General features: G+C 40.3%; 1 pseudogene; it reads left to right on the top strand.

Annotated features, from left to right (window-relative positions):
- The first annotated feature begins 551 nt into the window (after positions 1 to 551).
- LOC108800520 lies at positions 552 to 7,149 on the top strand (annotated as a pseudogene).
- Positions 7,150 to 7,907: the final 758 nt, after the last annotated feature.

Genomic DNA, 7,907 nt, shown 5'->3' with positions numbered 1-7,907 from the left:
ACATCAGTGGGATGCAAAACAAGCACTTTAGGGTCAGCTGCCCACAACTTCTTAATTCTAAAATCAACAGCATTTGCTTCAATAAGCCATTGACCAAGACCACAGCTAGATCGAGTTTTCTCAGATTTCAACATTTCCAGTTTGTTATTGTATGCTCTAATGGAAAGTTCCAGTTGCGGTGGTGGTGGTGAAGGGGGATGGGTTCCATCTACAGATGAGTGAATGGATCTGAAAATCACATATTGGTTGAATCAGATACTTTGTGGCAATGCAACATTCTTTGAATATTAGAACGCCAAATTTGCAGATCACCCACCCAATTTCCAGGTTTGACAATTCTTTACAGATCAAGCAAACATGGATTCGGGAGCGTCACAGTACACATGAAAGTATATGATTCGCTCAGTCTGCTGATTCTCAGAGCATTTAGTTCATCTCTATTCTCATTGCATCTGTTTTAAGGGATAACTCATTAAAAAGCATGAGGAAGCTGTGGTTTGGTAAAAGTTTGAGGCATGAATGAGTTCTTACCATTTTCTTTTTTTATGCAGAGCCTCACAGCCTTCAATATCATTTCACAACGGACTCCTCCCCTGGAGCCGGACGCCCTTCCTATCAAGCTGTAGGCCGTGTAGATGATGTACAGATCGCCAGATATGACAGTGAGACCCGGAGAGTACAGCTTCTCCTGCCCTGGATGAAGAAACACATCAATCCTCAACACTGGGAGAATCAGACCCAGATTGCTCAGTATTATGAACGCAGGCAGCAGGAGATCATACAGGACATAGCAAAATATTTCAACCACACCGAAGGTAAAGAAAATAGATATCATCCATGGGCAGTAATGATGAGGTTTAAGCAGACAATGTAAAGCTGAACTACAGGAAAATAGCTAAATACACAAATGAAATACATGTACCTGCTAAAGGATTGGTATTTCTGTCTATCCACTTCAGAGGTTTACACAGCTCTGCTACAAAGCACAGCTTCTCTGGCAGGGGAAGAGACTTTATTTTTTTTCTGCTCTAGTTAAGTAACACTTACAGGTCTTGTCCATTCCCCTGCCTATGACTGGACAGTGAATGACATCAGCACTGACCTTATACTTCAAGCTGTGGGTGGGTATTACCAGCCTGCAGCTGATTGTATGGAAAAGAAGAAGCTTCCTTCTGTGTTTGGGAGGAGCTCAGGTTTGGACTGGGTTCGATCCAAACCTGATCTCATCGCTACCCAGAAATACCAGGTATTTCCTTTGGCTCCTGATGCTAAATAGAAGAGTGTGGGAGAGAAGGAAACAACCTACTGAAGAAGGTACTACAGCAGGTCCTGCCTATAAATAAGGGAATGCAGCCACATGTAAGCACTGCTTAGTGGTGTAGCGGGAAACAGCTTTTGGGAAACCAGCAATGGACTCCGGACACAGACTTCAGGAATACAAATCTTCTTTAGTCTCTGCAGAGGAATCAGGTGACTACCGTCTCCAATTCCTGAGTGGCCCTTCAAGGGCGGTCACTACATATATATAACAACGATGACGTCACATTACATATTTCTAATACACATATTTCCTTTACAGCTCTAAGCCAATCAGCAAGCAGCATTTGCAATTTTACCATTTATGGTTTATATCCGTTATCAACTGTGGTCACAGCTTGTGACTACTATTGTCACAGTCTTCTGACAAGAAGGAGGGGGTCAGTCACAAAATACTGTCATCAGCATTTTTAGTTTCAAAATTACATTCTAGGACAAAAGTCAGACGGCCTTTTACACACAGATGCTCTTTTTGCATGTGTGGTTGAAATGCAAGAAAGAGCGAGGGGGTCAAAGGCCTCATAATAAAACATGAATTATTTAAATATATTTAGCAATCTTATCTGCTGCCACAGTGGCAATATATCAAATTTTTCTGTTTGGGTTTAGATATATTTTAACTTGTTTATTATCAACTTCCCTTTGTAGTATCCTATTCATTGACACTGATTGGGTGTATGTTGTGCATTTTTTTCTGTTTTTGTTTTGTCTATATGGTTTATGACATAAAAAAAATAATTAACTATTATTTCTCCTTGCAGCTGACGGCCAAACGTTTGTTTTACAAGTTCGGTTTTGGTGCCTGTTGTCAGGAGATGACAGCATTAGTGGATTCGAAGAGTTTGCAGCCAATGGGAATGATTTCATAGCTTTGGATACATTTATGTCCAAGTATGTTCCCCTGATGCCTAATGCAGAAAAGATGGTAGAAGTCTGGAACAACCGCGAGTCCAGCGTCACAAATCAAAAGTGGTATATGGAGCAAGAGTGCAAGAGGTGGTTCAAGGTCTACCTGCACCATATGAAAGAAAGCCTAAAGCCTGGTAAGAAAACAATGTTGACATTATCATTATTGTAAAATTCCAACAGGAAGTGTACCCACCATGTGATGAGAAGAGCTTCTGGGTGCAATGGTGTCCTCCACAACTGAATGTGTACAGTGGATGTGACAGAGCCAGCTTTCTATGGCTTTATACAACGGTGACACATGCTATTTACAGTCTACTTGTAAGTCTACTTGACCAGCAAACCTGGGGGGGGGGGGGGGCTCCCATAATCTTCTCCAGGTTTTGCTTTGTGAAAACTTGGAATAAAATATTGTAGGAAATCCATATTTAAACAACATTTAGAAGGTGAAAACAATATATGAGGCCACACGCTTGGCTAGGCAGTAGCTGTCAGACACCATGGGGCTTTTTGATAAGTCTTCTGTCCATCGTTTAGCTGGGAAAATGCTGTTCACACTGCAATACTGCCAATACAGGGTGATAGGGAGCATAATAATGTTCAATCCTCCTCGGCTCCATCTAGTGGCATAATGCCATGAGAATGGCATTCACCCAGCTATGCTCTGGGTGGAAAATATATGTCAGCCCCTAGGTGATGTCTCATTGCTTGCTTCAAGTTGAAAAGTCAGACTCAGATAAAGTAGATAAATAGAGAGGGAAGATGTAAGGATTACAAAAGTAGAATTCCATTTTTTTCAATTTTGAGATTGTGATTTTCAATGTCTTTTTTTTTTTTTCATTAGTCCATCCAGAGATGAAGGTGTGGGGCCGTCGTCAGTCCGATGATGTGATGAAACTTCACTGTCTGGTGTACGGGTTTTACCCCCGCGATGTGCATGTGAAGTGGATGAAGAATGGGGTAGACCATGTTACTTCAAATGTAATGAGTCCAATACTCCCCCATCCTGACGGCACCTATCAGATCAAGGTCAGCGTGGAAGTGCCAATGAGGGATGGAGACACTTACTCCTGTCATGTGGACCACAGCAGCCTGGAGAAGACTTCCACTAGAAATCTGACAGAACTGGATTTGGCAGGTATACAGAGAGCTAAAGCAAAGAAATAACATGAAAACATTTTGGGCTTATTGATGATGTGGTCTTATTGACCACTGAGGCATTCGCATATCTAACAAATGCACCTTATGCTACTCTACTAAATGCAGCACAAAAAATGCCATTGTAGCAATTTTTATGTATTGTTGTACTAACTACACAGGTTTTCTAAAAACAACTAAAGAAATGCATAATTTTCCCATTCAATGCAAAGTTACAGGTTTGCTAAACCGCAGGCCATCTCTGCTGTTGGAACTTACCTTTCAAAGACTGCCCTTCATTTTGACAATACACATTACCAACTACCCACTGGTTACCAACCCTTTTCTTCTCATAGCTCCGCACCAAGTTCTGTCCTCCCTCCTTGATTCTCTCTATCCTTCCTTACTCCATATTTCATCCAGTCTCTTCCATTATATAGTAATTTCTGAAAAACCTCCCTCAAAGCAAGAAGGTCACTCCTATGTAAATTATCTTTATCATTGACACTCCTTTGATGGTTGTTCCTCTCATGATACATCTTAGAGAACACTAAACCAAAGTTGTCTGCTGATGACAAGTGCTTGCCTCCAGTGTGTTGATTCTAAACCAAATTCTTTGCAGAAATGATCCAGAAACTGCATGCCGGTGATCGTATTTATTCAAGCTTAGACTGTTACTCTGGCTATGTTTACCCCAAATCAATATATATCTATGAATCAATATATTTTTTCATACATACACATTATTGATAATATTTGTCTATAACATAAGGCTTACACCCCGCTGTCCTATTCACTACCGGAGCGTCCCCAAAAATTGTTCTATAGGTCCATGGTCAGTTGAAGCTTACACGACCCTACTACCCTAGCTCTTTGGCCTGGAAAATGGCTTTCCAGACTTTGGATTTTAAGAGAAGGTGAGACTCTGACGTGTTCCACATTACTCAAAATTATCAGGTTTTCCTCTGGGCTCTGACAGGTAAAAGGAGTAGTAGAGGTTTAATACTATGCTAAATATTTATCTGAAAATATAACTTAAGGCTCCTGTATGTATTAACAAGTACCAAATCCAGTTAAAATGTGATGCAAAAGGCTCATAAAATAAACAAAAATACTTAATTCACCTTTCCTGATTGAAGCAAATCTACTTTCATTTGTGCCTCACATACTCCCCTTCCCAGAATCTGCAGCTCACAGTGGGAGGTTCTTTAACAGAGGCAGTGCTGCCAATCCAGAAAGCGGTGGGCGGGGCTAGGTGTGGCCAGGTGCTGATTGACAAGCTACAGGATTGTAAATCAGGAGTGCCCCCTGCAACATATTCTCATCTCATTGTAGTGCAACAGACACAGCCTGGCAACTCTGCTATGATATCTGGAGCAGTTCAGCATTGTTGTCTCATCACAGGATGCTGCATTAGCTGGACTTCACTGGTGGGATCATCAAGTATTTTTTAGGGTAGTACTTTAGGGTCTGCAGGTCTTTTTAAGGAAATATAGGCATTTACACAAATTAGATGTAAAACAGATATGTTTACTGAATTAAAGATATAAAAATGTGCAATTTCCAGAGAGTTAACTAAAGTATATAACAAAATAGCACCATAAATACACATCTAGTCAAACTAAAACTATCTACATTTGCTTTTTAGGTAGGTACATTACTTCAATAGTGGCTGATGCAGGCTTCAACCGATGGGCAACACAGGGTCTGTATCTTGGTCAGAGCACACAGTATTTGCTACTCATCCCATCATATCTTCATGCAATGTGGCAACACATGATAAGCAGGTCTATTGATATTAATGATGAGCATATAAACACACATAATTCATGATGACTTCCAGAAAAAAAATGTTTTAGTACTCACCGATACAGAATACCGATACCAGAATTCCCATTAAGGCTGCCGCCCGACTTCCCAATTAGCAGGGCTCCCTTCATCTCTCATCACCAGGTGACAAGGATGCATGGAGGTTGCTTTCTGGCCAATCAGCCTGGCTTCCTGATTGGCCAGCCTTCCGACCAATCAGGAAGCGGGGCAGCTCATCATTACATGGCTCTATGGCCAAACAAGAAGCTGCCCAGCTTCTTGATACCACAAGTTTCAGTATCGGGATAAGCATCAGGAGCACTTGGGCAACTACAAGTACTTGCCCAACTGGTATCATTACCAGTATCAATAATAGTATCAGTATATTCCAATTATAAATCTTTTTTCATCTAGTTTATTCTGTCTTTAACTTAAATATGGTGGCTCCTGTATAACAAGAACCTTCTGGACAAATAGTAAAAGAGCTATAATACTTTACATGTTAATCTTACAAGCAGAAGAAGCCCATAGCCAGTCTTCTCCTGCAAGTTGTGGAGACTACATTTTAATCTGCATCTAATTACATTTATTTAATTTCTTAATTAAGAAACATCATTAGATATTTATGAAACACTTAAAATGATAATTATTTAAAAATGCACATATATATATATAAATGGGACAAAGATTGTCTTAGCTACTTAATATCTCATTAGTATGCAGATTAACCTTCTCTGATTGGCTCAGCAACAAGGTGGGTGTGACCTGTTAGCCAAGGTTGGGAAATCCAATACCAATTTCTATGCCGATGACACTCAAATATATCTCTTCACTCCACAACTCACCCCCTTGGTGTCCCCAATAAACATTGATTTTAAAGTATGTGATAAGATTGGAAATTGTACTTCCTATGGACATATCAGACATGGAAAGATTCTTTAAAGGAATTTTCAATCAAACACAAGTGCTACATTTGTGTCATTTTGAGAAAAAGTGTGTATACATTGAATGGCAACATAGTTATCCTTTATGAGAAAAATGCTCTAATGAGTCTGTGAAGCGACACTAAGTTGGGGACAATACTTTTCATTGTTACTACCTAACAAGTGCAGTTAGAACCACAAGCAATAGCAACCTGCCGCTTCATAGGTGCGAGCTTTCATTTGGGCTTTAAACATTTCACAGTCGAAGTTTTGCGAGCAGACAGTCCATTGTGCTCCAGATCATGGCTAACAGGTCACACCCACCTTGTTTCTGAGCCAATCAGAGAAGGATAAATTGCATACTAATGAGGCATTAAGTAGCTGAGACATTCTTTGCACTATTTACCTACATACTGTATATGTAAATTTTTTAATATATTATCATTTTAAAGTGTTTCAGACGCATCTAATGATGTTCTATATTTAGGAAATAAGAGAAATGTAGTTAGATGAAGATTAAAATTTAGTCTCTACAATTTGGAGGAGTGGACTGTCTATGGGCTCCTCCTGCTTGGACACTTTCAGGAAGTGTATTACAGCTCTTTTTCTATTTGTCAAGAAGGTTCTTGTTTCACAGGAGCCATTATACTTACGTTAAAAACAGAAAATATTACTTTAATTTTTCCATGACTGGATTTTCTATGTGGTTTCTTTTGGCGATGGTTGAAGTATGTTTGACTTCTTTGCTGTGTGTTTCTTCCATGGCAGTAATATACTTTGTTATTTAGTGCACCTACACGTATTATTAGGGATGGTAATGATTAAAATGTTCGTGTTCGATTAATGGAAATTTTTTAAAATCGATTAATCTCGATTAATTATAACGCATATACAGATCCAACTACATTGGCCTATACACATACAGCACAGCAATGAAGTAATAAAATGAACTAGGATCCCACTAATCCGGCACGTTATTAATCTCACGTGCCCCTCTCAATATGGCCGCTGCTTGAGTGGGGCAACTCAGAATAATAACGTGCTGGATTAGTGTGATCCTAGTTCATTTTATTACTTCATTGCTGTGCTGTATGTGTATAGGCCAATGCCTTGGCTGGCGCTCGTGCAGAAAGTTTCTTGGGCAAACTCACCGGCCCAAGTGGCTCCGTCGGCTAACGAAGGGGGGAGGAGTCCGGTAATGTCACGGACATCGACGTCACCGGACTGCTTATCATGTGCTTATCTGCTATTTCAGAGCCATTCCGCTTATCTGCTATTTCAGCTGTCAAATACCGGATCACTACAGCGTTCCAGTATGTGTAACAGCTTCATTCTTTAATTGATGAAAAAAGCTTTTACAAAAGCTTAACTATTTAATTAATGAATCCCTCAATACCGTGTTTCCCCGAAAATAAGACACTAGGTCTTATTTTCGGGGTAGGTCTTATTTTTTTTTTTAATGTACAACAATCGAAAGTTAGTGCAAATCCAAATTAAATAATCCAAAATGACAAAGTTAAGAATAGGACGATCAGAGCAATCAGGGGTGCTGTAGCTTTCCAAGAGCATTTTGGTAACCAATCACTGTCCAGAATGAGCTAAGCGTGCTTTCACTATGGATTACTCACAGACGGAGTGCATTTGGTATGACTCCACCTGTGACAGGAGCCGGCGCTATAGAGGAAACATCGGCTTATGTGGCTCTGCTCCCTCCGCTGCCGCCTCGCTTCCTCTAGCGCTGGCTTTGTTGGCACCGCTGATTCTCTCCCGCTGATTCAAGTTCCCCCTTATGCCACCACCGGCCCTGGGAAAGGT

This window comes from Nanorana parkeri, unplaced genomic scaffold (assembly GCF_000935625.1).
Source record: "Nanorana parkeri isolate BGI_ZX_2015 unplaced genomic scaffold, ASM93562v1 scaffold2052, whole genome shotgun sequence".
NCBI classification, from domain to species: Eukaryota; Metazoa; Chordata; class Amphibia; order Anura; family Dicroglossidae; genus Nanorana; species Nanorana parkeri.
This window is presented reverse-complemented; position numbering and strand designations above follow the sequence as displayed.